This window comes from Ursus maritimus, unplaced genomic scaffold (genome assembly GCF_017311325.1).
Source record: "Ursus maritimus isolate PB19 unplaced genomic scaffold, ASM1731132v1 scaffold_36, whole genome shotgun sequence".
Classification (NCBI taxonomy): domain Eukaryota; kingdom Metazoa; phylum Chordata; class Mammalia; order Carnivora; family Ursidae; genus Ursus; species Ursus maritimus.
The window spans coordinates 16,211,730-16,232,195 of NW_024426230.1; the positions used below are offsets into that span (position 1 = coordinate 16,211,730).

General features: G+C 34.6%; 2 long non-coding RNA genes across 3 annotated transcripts in view; both read left to right on the top strand.

The window, feature by feature from the left end:
• Positions 1 to 14,183, top strand: part of LOC103665760 — a 406,816-nt gene extending 392,633 nt beyond the window's left edge. Inside the window, exons 4-7 of one of the 2 annotated variants that reach the window (XR_569373.2) lie at positions 1,184 to 1,303; positions 8,215 to 8,288; positions 10,284 to 10,366; positions 14,151 to 14,183. This is a non-coding gene — a long non-coding RNA (uncharacterized LOC103665760). The remainder of the gene's footprint in view (positions 1 to 1,183; positions 1,304 to 8,214; positions 8,289 to 10,283; positions 10,367 to 14,150) is intronic. The other variant, XR_569379.2, reaches the window with a different exon arrangement.
• An 856-nt stretch (positions 14,184 to 15,039) lies between these two features.
• The window catches only part of LOC103665755, a 46,169-nt gene continuing 40,742 nt past the window's right edge, over positions 15,040 to 20,466 (top strand). The window contains exon 1 of the long non-coding RNA XR_569372.2: positions 15,040 to 15,080. This is a non-coding gene — a long non-coding RNA (uncharacterized LOC103665755). The remainder of the gene's footprint in view (positions 15,081 to 20,466) is intronic.

Consider the following 20,466-nt stretch of genomic DNA (forward strand, 5'->3'; position numbering starts at 1 on the left):
ATCCAGAAGTAACCAAATGTGCTAAAATGCTAATGGCAGTTGTATATTTGTTTTTGATAAGTACACATGCACTTAAGTTGGTAATGTATTAATTCATCATGTTGCTTCTCTTATCTAATGCACCAGCCCACTGAGTTCAGCTCAAATGTATGTGCTCCAAACGCTTTGTCAGTTGAATTTGAAGATGTACATTGTTGTCACTTGTGTATTACAAATTATGTCTTTTATGCCAAATTCTACGATTACATAATGTGACAAATATGATCAAAAACTATTAGCAGAGTTACTCTTAATCCCCTTTTCATATTGCTCTGCAGAATTATTAATACAGTTAACAGTATAAGTATATTGTTTCCAAAATGATTCTGCTCATAACTATAGTACTAATTAAAATAATTAGTTTTCCATAAGATTTTTAATATTTTAATTTTTAATTGTGACACACTTTAAACATAGAGAAAATGGCAGAAAATAATATTATATATATCTGTCCCTTCATTATTATAATTAAACATACATTATATTACCATTAGCTGATTTTGTTTCTCATTTTAGAAATTAAATCAGACATAGACAAAATTCCTCTTTCTCATCCCCAGAGTTAACTAAATTCCTAACATTGGTGTCATTTCCACATTTCTTATTATTCATTTATTGCGTAAGTTTCTATATGTAATAAACAGATCTTGCTTTTCTTTGCTTCTTGAAATGTTACATAATGGATTCAAGAAGCTATCTTATTTAAGATTTTAAATGTCACTGTTGAAGAAGTGAAATTGGCCAGTATTATTTTACCCATCTGTTGCCCTTTTTGGTTTTAGTACAAAATAAAATTATACTAAAAATATTTGGGTTCAAATTCTGGATAAGATGTATATACATACTACCTGTGTGTCCTAATGAATGCTGAGAATACTCACAAGTAAATAGAGAAGAAAGAATAAAAGGGAAGACCAGAATTCAAGATATCATCAAAGCTTTAGTGAATTTAACATTTTTTTCTCTCCCCTGGTACATCCTCCTTGAATCCATGCCCCAGCAGAGGCCAATGAAGCAAAGAAAGAGGTCCACAAGAAAGCCTCTAGTTCTGGCTCAAGGAGTGTGAAAGGGAACCCCTGATACTCAGAGAAGGTATATAATGTTTTCTCTTTTGTTTTCTTTCCTCTATTCTCCTCTGCCCCAGGCCTTAAACAACCCCATCGTGGCAGCCATAGCTGGCAGCAATACAAGCCTGAAGGAGCCAAAATTCAAAGGGAGAGGAAACTTCATCTTCCTTTAATGAAATGTGTTTCCAGAAGAATAGGTAAAGTTCCATTAAATTTTTTACTTTCTCTGTCCTTGTTTTGCCAGGCTCTGGATGCAGGAACAGCTTGGGGAATGCAGACCAAAGCCCCAGCTTTCTGTGTAGAGTTCCAGAGATGAACCCAGAAACCAGGAAATATGGTGGAGGTTGTAGACAGGAAAGTGCTGAGGAAGAAGATACACAAAATTGTTCATGAATTTCTGGGCTCCTCCTCAAGCTCCATACATGTGGATCTGATCTCATTCAGTACAACAAACACTAAATTGAACAACCACCAGGTCTGGGTATGGAACAGATCAGAATAGTTCAGTAAAGGATTTTAATCAGAATTGACCTTGAAACTGTAGCCCACAGAAGGCTATCAATATTATCTGCAGTATTTAATCATGACCCAGAGTCTCATATAACATTCAAAATATCTAGGATACAATTCAAAACTTCTTGGGACTTGAAGAAAAAGGAGAATTTCATCCATAAAGAAAAAGAAAATCAAAACACAGCAGTAATAAGATGACACATATATTGGAATTATTTGACAGACTTTAAAGAAGCTATTACACAAAGCTTCAGAAAACAATCTAAATCATACTTGAAACCAATAGGAAACATAATTTTAGCAGAGAAATACGTGATGCACTTACTTAAAAAAATAAAAATAAAACTCACTGCAGAGACTAATTAGCAGAATAGAGATAGCACAGGAAATAATCAGTGAGTTTAAAGAGAGGTCATGATACATTATCCAATCTGAGCAATAGAATGAAAAAAATTTTAATGACCACGGCCTTAGTGTTATGTCATATAAAAACAGAATGTACATTATTTGTTTCTTTGGAATATCAGCAGAGAAAAAAAAATTGCTGAGAAAAAATATGAAAAAAACTATGCCTAGAAACTCCCCAAATTTGGTGCAAGATATAAATTTACCAAGTAAAGAAGCTTAGTGAATTCCAAATAGGGTAAATACGAAGGACTCTGTTACCAGACCCTTATAATGACACTACTAAAAATTAATGATAAATACAAAATCTTAAAAACAGAGAGAAAAAACAAACACATTATCTATAGGGAACAATAGTTTGGATCACTGCAGATTTCTTAATAGAAATCATTGGCACCGAAAGTAGAGACAATGTGAATAAATTATGGACTATAGTTGATAATGGTGCATCACCATTGGTTCATTGATTGTGACAAATGTGTCATACTAATGAAAGATTTTAATCATGAGGAAAACTGGTTGTGGGGTATATAAGAATTCTCTGGACTGTCTTCGCAGCATTTCTTTACTGTGAAAATATTCCAAAATAAAGAGTGTATTTAAAAAACAAAAAACAAAAAACCTTCCATGATTAGGCTCAATAGTAGAATGAATAGAAGAGAGCAAAGAATAAGTGAACTGGATGAGAGATTATAGTGAACTGGATACAAATTATCAAACCTGAATCAAAAAAAGAAAAATAATAGGTTAAAAAAATGAACAGAGCCTTAGATACTATTACAGATGTTTCAAATTAATACCACTAGAGCCCCAGAAGGAAAGGAGAAAGAGGGCAGGTTGGATAAAACACTCGAAGTGATAATAGCTTATAACTCTCCAAATTTAGAAAAAAAAAATACATTGACAGATTTCAAGGAGCTGAGAATAACCCAACTGAAAAAACCTAAAGAAATCCACACTAAGACACATAATAGTTAAAGAACTGGAAATTAAAAACAAAGAAAAAATCTTGGAGCAGGAAATACTTAACTATATATGAAAAAACAAATCATGATGTATTTCTCATCAAAAACCACGGGCGCCGGAGGAAGTGAAACATTTTTTTAATTACTGAATGAAAAAAAAAATTCCACCCCAGAATTCTAAATCCACTGAAATTAATATTTAGGAGTGAAGGGGAGAAAAAAGACATTCTCAGATAATGGAAAACTGAGAGAATTTGTTGCCAGCACATCTACCCTAAATGAATGGCTAAAGGCAGTTCTCTAAAAATATTCACAATAAAAGAAGGAATCTTGGGACATCAGAAAGGAAGAAAGAATACGGAAATAGCAAATATGTGGATGCGGGAAAATACAGTGTAATTTTCTTTTCTTCTTAACTTTTCCATTTGAAGTTGAAATTTATATTGGAATATGAAGATGGTTCTAAATATATGCAAAGGGATTGTTTAAGATAATTATAGAGCAAAATAAGCCCAAAGCAAGCAGTAAAGATGATAATAATAAAGTGCAGAAATCAATGAAACAGAGTAATGAAAAGCGATAAAGAGAATCAGTGAAACAAAAAGCTGGTTTTCTTGAAAAGATCAATAAAATTGACGAACTTCAGGTTAACAGAAAAAAAAAAAAAAGGCCAATTACCAGTATCAGGAATGAAAGAAGGAATATCACTAAAAACCCGGTAGACATCAAAAAGATTATAAGTGACGACTAAGAACAACTTTATACACAGAAAGTTGAGCTTCTGATAAAATGGACCAATACCTTGAAAAGCATAGTTTGCCACAACTCACCTAATACGAAATAATAATTTTAATAGCCATATAACCATGAAATAAATTGAATTCATTTGTTTAAAAATTCCCAAAAAGAAAGCTCCAGTACCATTCTCCTTAAGAATTATGCCAAACTTACATAGAATAAATATTGAATCTCTTCCAGAAAGTAGAAAAGGAGGGAAACTTTTCAACTCATTTTTTGAGGCCATCACCCAAAATAAGAGATATTATATGAAAAGGAAACTATAGACCAATATTCCTCATGAATATAGATGAAAAAAATCATTTACAAAATACTAGCAAATAAAACTCAGCAATATATAAGAAAAATTATATACCTTGACTAAATGGAGTTTATTCTAGGGATACTAGGCTCTTTAATTACTCAAAAATCAATCAATGTGATCCATTTTATTAATAGGCTAAAGAAGAAAAATAACATAATCATATAATTATCTTCAGAAAAATCATTTGACAGAATTCAACACCCATTCATGATAAAAACTCCCAGTAAACTTGGAAATCTGATTTTGATAAAGAGCACATACTGAAACCCTACATCAAGGGTCATACTTAAAAAAATGTGTTTTCCCCCTTGAGATTGGGCACAAGGCAAGAATTTCTTCTCTCAACACTCGTTTTCACATAGGACTGCAAGTTCCAGCCAATGGAATAAGGCAAAAATGAATGAATGAACTAATGAAATAAAAGATAAACAGATTAGAAAGGAAGAAATGAAATGGTTCTCATTTATGGATAGCATGATTTTTTTGTGGAGAAAATCCCAAGGAATCTAAGAAAATAAAGAAGAAAAAACAATCACAACTTTAGAACTAAGTGAGTTTAACATGGTCACAGGATGCAAATTAAAACATACAAAAAATCTATTGTATATCTACATGTGAGTAGTGAACATGTGATCACCAAAATTAAAATGTTACAATGTCATTCACAATTGCTCTAAAAATGAAATACTTAGACGTAAATATAACAAAACATGTAAAGGGCTAGTATGCTTAGAACTGCAAAATCCCAATTAAAGAAATAAAAGATTTATGGGGCGCCTGGGTGGCACAACGGTTAAGCGTCTGCCTTCAGCTCAGGGCGTGATCCCGGCGTTATGGGATCGAGCCCCACATCAGGCTCCTCCGCTATGAGCCTGCTTCTTCCTCTCCCACTCCCCCTGCTTGTGTTCCCTCTCTCGCTGGCTGTCTCTATCTCTGTCGAATAAATAAATAAAATCTTTAAAAAAAAAAAAAGAAAAAAAAAGAAATAAAAGATTTAAATAAATCATAACTTGTCTAAATAAAACAAGCAGTGTTCATGGATTGGAAGATTCAACAAAGTAAGAATATAATTTTATCTCAATTGATAAACAGATTTCTATCAAAATCCCTGACAGATTCATTATGGAGATAGGCATGATTATTCTAAAATTTATGTGGAAAAGCAAAGGAAATATAATAGCTAAAATAATTTTTAAAGAGATGAAGAAAGTAGATGGATCAGTGTAGCTGGAATTTAGTTTTACTACATAACTAGTTATCGGTTGCCATTGGCAAAAGAAACACATTGATCAGTGGAACAGAAAAGAGAATCCAGAAATAAACCTGCACAAATATCTCCAACTGAACTTGAAAAGGAGCAAATCAATTCAATGGTGGAAGGATAGACTGTAACAAGTTGTGTTGGAGTAGTAGGACTCCCATAGCCCCCTACCCCGCTCTCCAAAATCTTGACCTAAATGTTAAATTTTCTGCAAAAATTAGCACATAACATAATACCATGCAAAATACAATACTATAAATAATATACTATACATACAAAAAAATACTATTAAACTGTTAGAGAAAAAATAGGAAAATGTTCAGGAACCAAGGAGGGAAAGATAAGCATACTTTGACTCAACTCCAAAACATGATCCATTAAAGAAAAAAAATATATAAATGAGACTTAAAATTAAAAACTTTTACTCTATGAAAGTTTCACTTAAGCGGTTAGAAAGACAAGGTACGGACTAGGAAAAAAACATCTGCAAGCCACATATCTGACAAAATACCTGTGAAAATAAAGGAAACCCCATTTAAAATGGAGATACGAGGCCCTGAAGGAGGTTCTCACACACGTACCACCCCTTGCATCCTACTTAACCAGCAAGAAGAAGAAAGATAAGAATTCTTTTACAAGGGAGGACACTTTTTAGATAGGAATTTTATTTTCTGTCTTTAAGGGAAGGAAGATCCCTCCCTGACCCAGCCACAATGTACTAACCACCATTTACAGCCAAAGAAAAACCACCACTACCTCAAAGTCTTGTTCTTCTCCAATAAACTTTTGTTCAGAACAACCTCCTCAATTTTCTCCAGAACCTAATAAAAGCTGACCTACTCTTTGTCTCTTCAGACTTCCCTATGGTTCACCATAACTTGCTTTTCCCAAATTGCAATTCCTCTGAGTTCTCAGATAAACTCATTTTTTCACTTAAATAAAAATGCTTTTTGCTCAGTTTAAAGATTTCATACCGAAAATACATAAAGAGCTTTCAGTCCTATAAGAAAACAGACAGAAGACATCAACAGACATTTCACTGACCAGGATAGACAGAAAATAAGCATATAAAAACCCATTCAATAGCTTAAGTCATGAAGGAAATACAAATTAAACCATAATGAATTAAAAATACACATCTACTAGGATTTCTGTAATCAAAAAAAAAAAAAAAAAATCAGGAGACAGCACCAAAGGTTGGTAAGGGTGTGGAGAAACTGGATTAACTCACACACTGCTGGAGGGAGTGTAAAATGATACAGCCACTCTGTGAAACAGATTGGCAATTTCTTAAAAAGCTAAACAAACAATGACCATGTGAACCAGCAATTAGCCCAGAAAAATAAAAATTTATATTTACAGTAAAGCCTGGAAATGGATGTGATTCATAGCAGCTTTATTTGTAATAGCCCAAACCAGAAAACAACCCAAATGTCATTTATGGATGAATGGTTAAATGAACTATGGTATGTACGTATCACAGAATACGATCCAACAATAAAAAGGAATAACTACGGATAATAAGCAATTCCTTGGATGAATCTCCAGAGTATCATGTTGAGTGAAAAAGGCCCAAACCCCAAATGTTATGTGATTTATGACTCCTTTTGTGTAACATAATCACAATGTTAAAATTATACAGATGATGAAAAGATTATTGGTTGTCGGGGCATAAGGACAAAGGTACAGATGTGGCAGGAAGTGGGTGTAGTTATAAAAAAGCAACATGAGCAATTCTAGTTATAAAAAAATTATTTTATATCTTGACTACATCAATGCTAATATCCTGTTGTGATATTATACTGTAGTTCTAAAAGATATTTCCATTGAAATATTAGGTAAAGAGTATGTGGGCTGTGTCTGTATTCTTCCAATTTTATGTAAATCTGAAAATAAAAAGTATCATTAAAAATAAGAATTTTGCTTACTATAGTCAATGAGACAAAAGTTTAAGATTTAGAATTTCGGTAGATAAATGAAAATGTAAAAATAATAGATTTAAAAATTAGAACTTATGGAACTGAAAAAAGTCAATACGTAATATTAACAAGTTGAGGTATGTAACATTGTAACAGAGATGAGGAGAGGATTAGTAAAAGGTTGAGTAAAATAGCCAATGTGGAACACAGAAAAAATAGGAAATACAGAGTTGTGAACATGAAGTAAAGAAGATAAAAGGAGTTTGGGGCACCTGGGTGGCTCAGTCGGTTAAGCGTCTGCCTTCAGCTCAGGTCATGATCCCAGGGTGCTGGGATCGAACTCCGCATCAGGCTCCTTGCTCAGCAGGGAGCCTGCTTCTCCCTCTGCCTGCTGCTCCCCCTGCTTGTGCTCTCGCTCTCTCTCTCTTATTCTGACAAATAAATAAATAAAATCTTTAAAAAGAAAAAAGAAGATAGAAGCAGAAATCCTCATATATATCTGATCAGAACCCTAGAGGAAGAAGTAAGGGAAAATGGGGCACAAGTAATATTGCAAATGATGACGAATGTGGAATTTCTAAATCTGATAAAATATATCAAGCTGCAGATTAAAAACTCTCTTAATTGAAAGATGGAACAATAAGTAATCAACATTATAGGAGATCATAAAAAAAAAAGAAGAAGAGAACATCTCAAAAACAACCATAGGAAAAAGAAAGTTTATATTCAAAGGAGTAATGACTAGACCAATAAAGTTGTTCTCAACTTCTATTGCTTCTTAAACAATAGAAGTCAAATAACTGACTAAATTTTTAAAATCTGTCAATATTAAGTAAATTCATTAAGAATGAAATTAAAATAATCCTTTTCAGACATAAAAAATGAAAGAATTGTTGCCAGCACACAAGTAACAACAATAAAACTTCTAATGCATATTTGCCAGATAGAAGAAGTATTATATAAGCTGGAGGATCAGAGATGCAGGACGTGTTTAAAAGCTGGGACAATTTTAAGTATGTAAGTAAATCTTTACATCAATTTAAATGTGTAACATAACAATTATAACAATAAAGTAATATTTATAATGATATAATGGTATAATGTTTTGGTATACATACAGACACACACATACAGTTGAATTGTGTTCCCCCAAAATCTGTACACTGAAGTCCTAAACCCCGGTGCCTAAAAATGTGACCGTATTTGGAAATAGAGTTGCGGATGCAAATTAGTTTAGTTGAGGTTATACTGGAATAGGGTGGGCTGCTAATCCAATATGAATGGTGTCCTTATAAATGGAATGCAAGTTGCAGATGAAGGCAAAGATCCAAGTGATGCAGCAGAAGCCAAGGAGCAGGGAAGATGGGCAGCAAAGCACCAGAAGTTAGAGGAGAGACAAAGAACACATTCTCCCTCACGGCCCTCAGAAGTCGCAAACCTTGCCAACACCTTAATCTCAGACTATGAAATGATACATTACTGATGTTTAGGCTACGCAGTCTGTTGTACTTGGTTAATGCATGTTTGTCAGATGTCTATGAGTGAGTCAAAAGTAACATATGCTAAGGACCTTATACTGTGTGCAAAAAATAAACAGTAACAAAGTAATTTGGTATGCTGGTAAATCAAGTTTACATGTTGCGATCTCTATGTTAATCACTAAAAATATAGTGAGCTAATGTTTAAAAGCCAAGCAAATAGTGACAAAGAAGACAAACTATTTTTTAAAAAAAAATCAATTAAAATAAGAAGAGGAAAAATGAACAAGAGTGGGGAAAATAGAAAAGTTATCATAAGATGGTGGGTTTAAACAAAAGTATATCAGAAATTTCTTTGAATATGAACCTACTAAAGCTGACATATGGTCAAGTCGGATATAAGTGAGGGAAAAACCCTCTATGTTGTTCAAAACCAAAAGTATTCAGCAAGTTTAAAAGAGAAAGATGGACAAAGTTGTCATGCCAACTGTAACCAAATAAGCTTGGTGGAGCTATACTAATATGAGACAAGTTAGTCTTTAAAGCCAAAACCATTACTAGTAATACATTGAATCACCTTATAAGGATAAAATGTTTAGTTACCCAAGATGATGAAAAATTTTTAAATGTGAAGATACGTAATAACATAATAAAAAATAACCCACAAAAATCATATTTACAAGAAGAAATAGGTAAGTACAAAATGTAGTGGGAGATCTGATGAAAACTTTTAGAAAATGATAGAATACTCTGAAAAGTGTTAAGTGAGGAAATAGAAAACTTGGAAGAGAATCAGAAACTAATGAAGACTACAGAAGACAGAAAAAGAACAATATGTGCAAAGAAGTAGAAATAAGAAAATAAAAACCAATATGTAGTTGAGTAGAACAGCAAAGCCAACATTTATTCTACAGAGGCTGACCTTTATAAAATAAAAAGACACAAATACAACTGGGTGTTTTAATACCTATGATATTAGGTATTAAAATAGTGATATCACCATAGCATCTTCAGATACAAAAGGTAATAATATGAAGGTGTATTGAACAACTTTACCACAGCAACCTTGAAATTTTACATAAAATGGGAGAAATTTCAAAGAAACATAAAAATATTTTTACAAATTTTGGCTGGTTAAATTTGACATGATCTTTTTAGTCCAGATTCCAGCTTCCCAGTCTACACCTTTCTTCAGGTCTGCAGTCCCATGTTCACATGCTTACTGCTCCTGCACTTCTTAGTTGAATCTGACACATCGTAGCTCCCATTCATCCTCTTGATCTCAGTTCTGATTTCAGTTGAGACTATGGAGGGTCATTTCACATGAAATTTGATGGAGTTTGAGTTGGCAACATATCACTTTAGTTACTTTTGCTTTTCCTCCCTTGGGACTATCTGCCGGTGAATTTCTTCCTCAGAGTTACTCAGATGTGTGAGGATTTCATACCGCGGGGGAAACCTCCAAGTTTTTTGGGGGGGGCGGGAGTGGTGGACTGAACAGGTGGATAAAATGCTCCCACTTCCCATCCTTTAGGTAGAGAATAATGGCAAGCATTTGGACGCATATCAGGAGATCCTGGCAAAGTTGAGGACCTGTTGCCCAGCATAGTAATCTTGGTAATGCACACTGAAATTGCCTTTTCCTCTGCTCCCGTGTCTTCAAGTAAACTAAATCTTTATAAGACCTTGGCACAGATTTTGCCCTTGTAGAAACTTAAGATAAGACAATAAAAGAATCTGGAGATTTTTTTTCTACGCTCTTGAAGAAATGCTGCAAAATATACAGCTGTGGGAAATGTTGGTTTCACATAGACCCTCTCTGTACAGCAGGGGGAGAATACCAAACCCTGCCAGCTTTGATAGAACAACAGTATTTGAAATCGAACTACATAGAAAGCCACCTCACTTTGTGTAGGACAAGTTATTCTGACATGATTACAAACATGACTGTACTTAAATAGGTGTAGCGAAAGGAATATTGTGGCTACATGTATATGGATAACACAGTATGATTTACAAATGTTAAAAGTCAGGATCCCAACATTATTAGTAAAGGGTTCAACTAATGTGGTAATTTTATCCAAAGAAATATAAATAAATAAAAAGCTGTGTTTACACTGACATCAGTAAACGCATGTGTGGAATATTGTGTAGGCACTTTTCCCCCTAATTTTTATTACAACAGTCCCAGATAGGTATTATTCACATTTTATAGATGATACAGTGGCCTCAAAGACATTAAGTAGTTTTCCTAGTGAGTGGCAAACAGATGAGTTTGTCACTGTTCTCTTTGTCCCAGACTCTACACTTCTTCATCTGTGCATGCCCTTACTAAATACAACCTGTATTTCTGCCTTGGCCGCCATTCCCAGTGGTCCAGGTCTCTTCCAGGACTGAAGATTTCTCTGAGCCCCCAGTCAGTCGCAGTGCTTCCCTCCGTGTATTTAGGGGTTTATTTAGGTGCTATTCTTTCCCCTGTAAGCAATAACTCCAGTTTGTGGGCACTACTCAGTGGGGTTGAAACCTCAATGTTGACAATTTAAATATCATGCCTTTGTATCTTGGGAGAGCCATCAGTCTTCTGCTCCTTAAGGCAGTTTAGTGTAACCACCTACTTCCCCTTCACAAGAGATGATTGCTGTAATGGGCTGACTCTCTCCTCCTCCTCACCAACGTAGTTCATTAACGACAGATCATATAAAGATGTAATTATGAAAGCAAGTATAAAATGATTTTGTTCACAAATCTTTGAAGAGAGGAACTGAAATGAGCCTTAGGAAAGAAAAAAAAAAATTCCGCCAGAATATTAGCAAATGAATCTAAAACAACTAAAAATAGAGGGGTTTTTTTGTTTGTTTGTTTTGGGCTATGTGGTTTTTTGTTTTGTTTTGTTTGCATGTGTGTGTGTGTTTTGTTTTGTTTTTTAACAAAACTCTTTTTTCAAAGACTTAAAAATAAATAAAACCTTGTCACCAGACTTCCTGAAAACTCCAGGAAATGACAGGTCACTCTGATCCCAATGGGAAATGACCTTATGATTAATTAGGTGCAATCTTATAATTTGTATCTAAACATAACTACTGTATTTAAAACGTAAGTGGTAGAAAACTATGGCTTAGGTCATTTAAGTGACTAAACAGATTTCTAAAACAACATCTGCTTGACATTGGAAAATAAGCTATGACTAGGAGTCCAATACTTGTTGAAGAAAAGATTATTCTGATATTCATTAAAGGTGGTAAGAAAGATTTTATTCAAGCAGGGGCCACTGGAATGGGGTTTGTAGCGGGGAGGGTTTGGGCTCAACTCTGAATACAAGAAGAATAAGTGGGATTCATTCAAAGGAGGGTGGGGGTCAGTCAGTGGAAAAACTGCTAAGAGGAAACATCAGGGGCAGAGGAGGATTCTGACTGAACAGACCAACGAGTTTCTTGCTGAAGGTAGGCCAGGATTTTCAAATAATGCCCTGGCAGGGATGGTGAGGGATGAGGAATTTGATCAGATATCACAGGTAGGAGGCTTCTGTCTAAACCAACTTAGCAAGATTCTTGGAAATGCAAAGATTGACTTAGAAGTTCAAAGGTGGAAGCCTACTTGAGAAAATGGCTTAGAGGAGCCTGACTCAGGTTTGGTCAAAAAGAGTGCTTGTCATATTTTACAATGTGCATCCTGCTAAATTCTGTTAGCTATAATATTATCATTAGACTTGTGATTTATAATAACATGTATATCATTTTTTACATGTATATTTGTTTAGAAATGTGAAACTCTAGAGTAGGAAGGGAATTTAGGTGTGATTAAACACAATCTGTTAATTCTATATTGTGGAAATTGTGGTGCAGGAATATGAGAGAGGCAAGGTCAGATCATACATTTTTGTCAGAACTGTTTCTTGGTTTTAGTTTTGTATCATCTTTGTTATATAATACTGAGATATGAACCTACATTTTTAATGTTCAAGAGCTTTTTCCCTTTTAGCAAAAGAACATTGTGTTTTTAAATGAAATTGTTCAATAACTGCATCCAAATCGAATAACATTGGCTTCATTCATAATTTATCAGTTCCTCAAAGAATAACTTTGGAAGCCTATTAACAATGTTTTATAGTTAGGTAGTTCTAACTTCATGCATTTCTTGATTTGATTCTAGTTGTGTGAACCATTTCCTTTTTATGAGGTTCTTAGGTATACATGATTAATATAAGCCAATATTTGACCAAGTCATAGTCCATTTTCAGGAAAAGATTCCACCAACATCAGATGGGTGAATCATGTGCCTCTGCAGTGTGACTGGTAATATTAATTACAATCTCACTGTCCATTTGGAAGTAAAACTGTGGACGCTCTTTTTGAATAACAGCCACCATTGGCTTACATTTCTACTTCCAGCTGATTAAGTGTGAATATATGATTCTGAATTTACCCTCACATAGATTTTCCATGTTCCTTTGAATGAAAAACAGTACATGTTAAGGATATTTAATTTTATGCCATATGCTTATCAGATAGCAGCCTCTGATCTTACTTTTAATTGATTTTGAACAACAAATATACACAAGATCGCCTTTTACAGAATCTAGTTATAGTGTCATTGATTTACTTGAGATATCATATAGCAAGTTCTCCATGCTTTATAGAGTGTCCTGGGTTCCACTGATCTTGGCAAAAGCTCTCAGCCATCATTTCAAAGCCAGTATTTATATTGGAAGCTAACTAATTTATCATGAATTCTACATAAAATAGCATCTGATAACATGTTCTACTTTTGAAATTGCGAAAGTATTCAATATTTCAGGGTAAGTTGTAATTCTCTCAATTTGGATTCCATTTGAATTATAGAACCCCAGAACAGAAATATGCTGATGACAAGAAACTTGTCCTCTAAATTGTACATATTTCTTAAATGCCCTAAGCAAGGTGGGATCAAAGATAGTGAGAAACTTGCCTTGAAATATGATTGATCTCAACTTCAGGGCCTGGGATAATTATGTTAGCTTCTTGCAACTATTTCCTTAATAATCAAGAATTTAAATTTTTCATCATCTTGCCAGAACCAAAATTACTCTCCCTTGCTACATATACTATGTCTCAAAAAAAACTAGTGTTTAGAAAAACTACATTACTTATTCATTTTACATTTTTAATTTAGATTTGTGGTGCTCCTTGTTGCCTACATAAAGGTTAGCTATTATTATAATTGTTGACAGAAGAATTTGTGAGAACCACTAACAAAAATCAATCATTTTAATTAGAGTCCTATATTGAAACTCACAGGGGTGAATAGCAGTGACAAAATTTGTTAACCCTTTACTTCATTAAAGAAAGTACACGATATTTACGAATATTATTTCATTTACTCTTCATTTAACCATCTGTGGTCATTCTGTTTTCCTCTTTTGCAGGTGTGGTCATCTACTTTGACCAAAGCCACACAGGTATAATCTGAGCCTGGGCCATTGCCTCTTAACTATTATGTGTACTGCTGCCCAAATCTTAAAACCTATCATACCCTAATGAACACACGCACACACATACACACTCCATGCCCACCATCAACAGCAGCAACATCAGCATTGTCTTATTATCTTGTTGTCTAAGACTTGGCAAAATTTGAATTACAAATGTAAATTATAAAAACGGTTAGAAGTAATGAGACTTGAGAAGGCTTTAAGTAAGGAAGGAGGCTAAAAGTATTACTTTTAATCAATGTCATGTCAACAGGTATATGTAAAACAAGAAAAATTGTGAAATTATGATTAATGATATTGATAATAACTCTTATTGTCTATGAGTGACCAGTATGTGTAAGACACGTCACATGTACCATTGTCTTTAAGCTTTCAATTACCTCTCAGACATTTATTATCTCTAATAAGGATGATTGATTCAGAAAGGTAAAGTTAACTTGTTAAAAATAGCCAAGGTAGTTAATGGTAAAGTCATAATTAAATTAATTCCTATAAGAAAGGAGTTCTGTTCACCCAGTTATGTTGGCTTTCATTACAAACGTAGTAAGGGGATTTATTTAACGACTGAACTGTGTCAGATGACTACAGTAAAAATGGTGGGGATTAAATAATTGACAAAAAAAATTCAAGATAGTCATTGTGATTTAGTTGAGCAGTGCATTTATATTTCTTTGATAATTTTTGTTAAATTAGCAAGTATTTTAGCTTGTTAATGATATGCAGTCTTTTCCATTACTAAGAAATGACAGAAGAAAGAAAGAAAGAAGAAAGAAAGAAAGAAAGAAAGAAAGAAAGAAAGAAAGAAAGAAAGAAAGAAAGAAAACGGGGAAAAAAGAGAAAAAAACAGAAGAAAGAACAAGAGAGGTAAGAAATGAAAATCTATTGCAAAGATGAGACAGATACATAAATACTAAAAGCAGATGTAAGGAAGTAAGAAATATGAGATTAAAGGAGTAAATATTGTATTGAAAGACTATTAGTTAATTTCCTTGTACCATATATATATTTCTTGCATGTGGTAGTGCTGTATTACTATAAAGGAGACTCAGAAGATAATGATTTCTCCTCTCCAAAGCCAAGTATAATGAAATGAGTGAAAATTAAAGAAAAGTGGACAGTGATGTAGGAAATGGGCTTCAGAGCCAGTGGCCAAAAAGAATTCTTGAGAGGTCTTCGGTGCAAAAAGGTGGTTTTACTAAAGCACGGGACAGGACCCGTGGGCAGAAAGAGCTGAACTGGGGTTGTTGGAGGGTGTCTGATTATATACTCTCAAGTTGGGAGGGGGTTAGGGACAGCACAAGCCTCCAAGGCATTTTGGAAGCAAGGTTTCCAGGATCCTGGGGGGGGGGGGCTAGCTATTGTTAGGAAAGGTCATCTATTGCTATTTAGTAAAAAGGCGACCCTTCAGATATATATCAGTGGCCCATATGCATTGCCAAACTATACCTTGAGGGATAGAGAGATAAAGGAAGATTCCAAAGGAATTTTTATATGTTAAAGAAGACTTACAGAGTCAGTGGGGGGTGGGGGGTTGGCGGGATAATGTTAAACTAAGATTTGCCCTTAGCATTAACGTGGAGGCGACTGCGTTCCTCTAGGAACCTCACCCTCACCATTTCAAGGACTTGTCAATGAACTGTAAGTAGCATGGAAATTTAGGTGTTGGGTTTTTTTGTTGTTGTTTTTTTTTTTTTTTTTTTTGCTTTTGTTTCCCACTTCAGGCAATATGACAATTCCGAGATTATGGACAGGTTTCGATAATATTGTTGATAGTTATTATCCTTTATCAAATGCCTCAGATATGAAAGGTACATCATATATATCTTTCATTAGATGCGAAAGCGTTCTCTTCCTTTTGTCTTCTTTCTCTAACCACTTCATATTGAGGCAATTTGTGTCTTTTTCCTTGTCTGCTATTTGTTTTTTCTTTTGAGGAAAGACATAAAGAGATTAATGAAAAAGAAGAAAAGTTACTTTGTTTTCACATTTACTATGAGGTAACAAATTGTAAGCTTGTTAGTGAAGGAAGGGTTGTGCATTTAAATTCTTATTTCTTGGGGCGCCTGGGTGGCGCAGTCATTAAGCGTCTGCCTTCGGCTCAGGGCGTGATCCCGGCATTCTGGGATCGAGCCCCACATCAGGCTCCTCTGCTAGGAGCCTGCTTCTCCCTCTTCCACTCCCCCTGCTTGTGTTCCCTCTCTCGCTGGCTGTCTCTCTCTGTCAAATAAATTAATTAATTAATTAAAAAAAAAAACTCTTATTTCTTACCTTCATGTTTAATACCGTTCTCTATTTACAGATTTCTTTAATGTATTCATTGCCTTGTTGCTGGCAATCTCAACTTGATTTTTCTGTCTCCTCTGCTCTAAGAGTGAAGTTCATCAGGGGCTGGTCACCAAGGCTCTTTGTCCTTATCACCTTTTCTTTCAGTGTCATAAGTATTGATAGGATGTCCCTGATACCACCTCCTCATACAAGGTCACAATTCAGGTGTCACCTTCCCAAATGACATCTCTGAAAATTGCTGGATTAGAAAAACAAGAAGAGTTCTGATTTATGGAAAATACGTCCTTTATGTACTGCCCGTACCAATTGAATCTCCTACAGATACCAGAAGAATTCAACTTCCTGATAGTTATAATTGGGTTTAAGTCACCTAAACAGAATCTGGATGATTATGTAAGAGCTGGAGGAGAGGCAAAGTGATTAGCTGGATGTAGCTAAGATGTCACAATGGCTTAACTTAAAGTTTAGTGAATGTTCTAAGTGATGTGGAAATGTTGAGGTTTGGAGCCTACAGCCAAGAAAGAATTCTTGAAACTTATCAGTGCAAAAAGGTGTTATTATTAAAGCACAGGGACAGGACCCATGGGCAGAAAGAGCTGCTGCCCCGGGGTTGTGAGGGGTGACTGATTCTATACTATGGAGTTGGGGGCATAAAGACAAGGGAGGTTTCCAGAAGGATTTTCATATGCTAAAGAAGACTCAACAGGATCCTGGAGGCCTGGCTATTACCAAGCTAAGCTTGTTTTTCCCTCTAGCAAAGCATTAACACTAAGATGTTGGGAGTTCCTGGAGGAATGTCTTCCTCTGCCTGCCTCAAGTTTTTGTCAATGGACTGCAGATTATAAGGAAATTTAATTTTATCTACATTTCTTCCTGCCTTTGTTCCCCCACATCATAAGCACTTTACTAGCATTCTTTCACATAATCATTGAAAATGCACTATGAGATAAGTAACATTTTTATACCTATTTGTTCCATGGGAAAAGAAACTGAGGCACAGAGAAATTAACTCCTCTAAGCTCCTACATTTAGTCACTTGTGGCACACAGGTTCTGAGGCAGGTCTTTCTTTCCTTTTTTTTTTTTTTTTTTTAAGATTTTCTTTTTTTTTTTTTTTAAGTAATCTCTATCCCCAACGTGGAGCTCAAACTCAAAACCCCAAGATCAGGAGTTAGCTGAGCCATCCAGGGATTTCTAAGGCAGGTTTTTCTTTTTCTTTTCTTTTTTTTAAATGATTTTTTATTATATTGTGTTAGTCACCATACAGTACATCCCCGGATTCCGATGTAAAGTTCGATGCTTCATTAGTTGCGTATAACACCCAGTGCACCATGCAATACGTGCCCTCCTTACTACCCATCACCGGTCTATCCCAATCCCCCACCCCCCTCCCCTCTGAGGCCCTCAGTTTGTTTCTCATAGTCCATAGTCTCTCATGTTTCATTCCCCCTTCTGATTACCCCCCCCTTTCTTTATCCCTTTCTTCCCCTACCGATCATCCTAGTTCTTATGTTCCATAGATGAGAGAAATCATATGATAGTTGTCTTTCTCTGCTTGACTAATTTCATTTAGCATTATCTCCTCCAGTGCCGTCCATGTTGCTGCAAATGTTGAGAATTCGTTCTTTCTGATAGCTGAGTAATATTCCATTGTATATATGGACCACAGCTTCTTAATCCAGTCATCTGTTGAAGGGCATCTCAGCTCCTTCCATGATTTAGCTATTGTGGACAATGCTGCTATGACATTGGGGTGCATATGGCCCTTCTCTTCACTACGTCTGTATCTTTGGGGCAAATACCCAGTAGTGCAATGGCTGGATCATAGGGTAGCTCAATTTTTAACTTTTTAAGGGACCTCCACACTGTTTTCCAGAGTGGCTGTACCAACTTGCATTCCCACCAACAATGTAGGAGGGATCCCCTTTCTCCACATCCTCTCCAACAATTGTTGTTTCTTGCCTTGTCTATTTTTGCCATTCTAACTGGCGTAAGGTGGTATCTCAGTGTGGTTTTGATTTGAATTTCCCTGATGGCTAATGATTTTGAACATTTTTTCATGTGTCTGTTAGCCATTTGTATGTCTTCATTGGAAAAGTGTCTGTTCATATCTTCTGCCCATTTTTTGATTTGTTTGTTTCTCGTGTATTGAGTTTGAGAAGTTCTTTGTAGATCTTGGATACCAGTCCTTTATCTGTAGTGTCCTTTGCAAATATATTCTCCCATTCCGTGGGCTGTAAGGCAGGTTTTTCTGATTCTAGAATTCACTACCATGCTTTCTATTCCCCCATGAGAAAAATACAATATTACCAGTTTTCTTTCCTTTAGCAGATGAATCCTTGAGGTTAATGATAATCAGTCTCTCTCCATATGACAACAGATAATTACTTTGTGTTTTGTAAAATTTTCATTGTGACCTCTTGATTTCGTCTTTAAAAAGAGAGCAGGAGAAAATGTCACATAAAATCTTGGTGATTATTTTCAAAGCTACTGTAAAACAAAAGTTAGAAAACAAAGGCTAAAAATACACAAAGAACAAGGCTGAGAAAGAGAATTGAGTAGAAATTAATTAGTTTCCATGTCTCTTCAGTCTTCTTGACAACATAGAAACCTATGATTTCACAGATCTTAGACTTTATTTTGTAATTCATAACTGATCTACACATTTACATAACTTATTTGGAAATTTTTTCTGACCTATTTAAAGACCAAAGGAGTCTTCTCAATGTGCATGGCAAGTTAATATTTTGAAACAGAGGAAAATGTTTCAAAATGAGACTGATGGAGCACGCAAACCCTGAGCAATGTACCAAGACAACAAACTTTGGAATTCTATTTACACTCATAATAATTAAAACAAAAGCTTTATATAAAATAACTTATTTATTATAAAAATCTCTGGGTGGCAGTTACTATTAATCTGATTTTACTAACAAGTATACTGAGATTTATATTGAGCAACTTGTATTTTACTTAAACAAAAATAAGCAGTAATTTAGGATGCAGAAAAGCTAAAAGCATAAGCTACGTTCCTAATTATTGACACACTTCTCCATCTTTTTCTTTACTATTATACTCTGAGGACAGAGTCCATGTATTCCACTTACTGTTACTACTGTATTAACAATGGCAATTTAAGTACCAAATATCGAATCATAGTTCAATATATATAGTCCCATTGTTGGATATACTGTACAGATACTTGAATTTCAAGAAATCTATTCAGATGTTTTTGCTCAATCTCAGAATATCTGTTGGAGTTTGTCTCATTGTGGTAGATCACTATACTCAGTAGGATGAAGATTTGTTTTTTATTTATGCTTATCAACACTTGTCCTGTTTGGGTCATTAACAGCTTTGGAGTAATACTTGCTTTGGTCCTGGGAAGATATTAAAAAGTATTTACTTTTTCTCCCTATTTAATTAACTCATTAAGGTGATGGATGTTAACCAACAATATAATGAACAGAAAGAACAAAAGCTAAACTTGGAGTAGAATAATGCCAGATGTCATGTAATAGTATACTTTTGGGGAAAGATGAGGAAAGTAAGACAAACTGTTTTTTCTACTAACAATTTGATAAAACTCTTATTAAGAGAGTGATAACTGATGCTTATATAAACTTTTCTGTTAATATCTGTCAATAGATATTACTAGTACCCCTCGATTCTTTCTGTAGAACAATCTCATATGGCTGTGCCTTAGAATGACAGCTCATTAACTTGACAGAGATGTGTTCCTACCATCAAATTTTCTGCAAATTAATTCAGACATATTTTCACTCCTTTTTTTTCTCTTTAAGGACTATCCATAAGAAAAGTTTTTAACTATGAGTTTTAAAACGTTTTCTTATATGCCAAAATAAAAATAAAAGATATTTCTTATTGTTTGTGATCTTGACGTGCTTTTCCAGTGATTTCGTTGCTGTACTGTCTCCATTTTTTGTAAGTAAAATTGTCATATA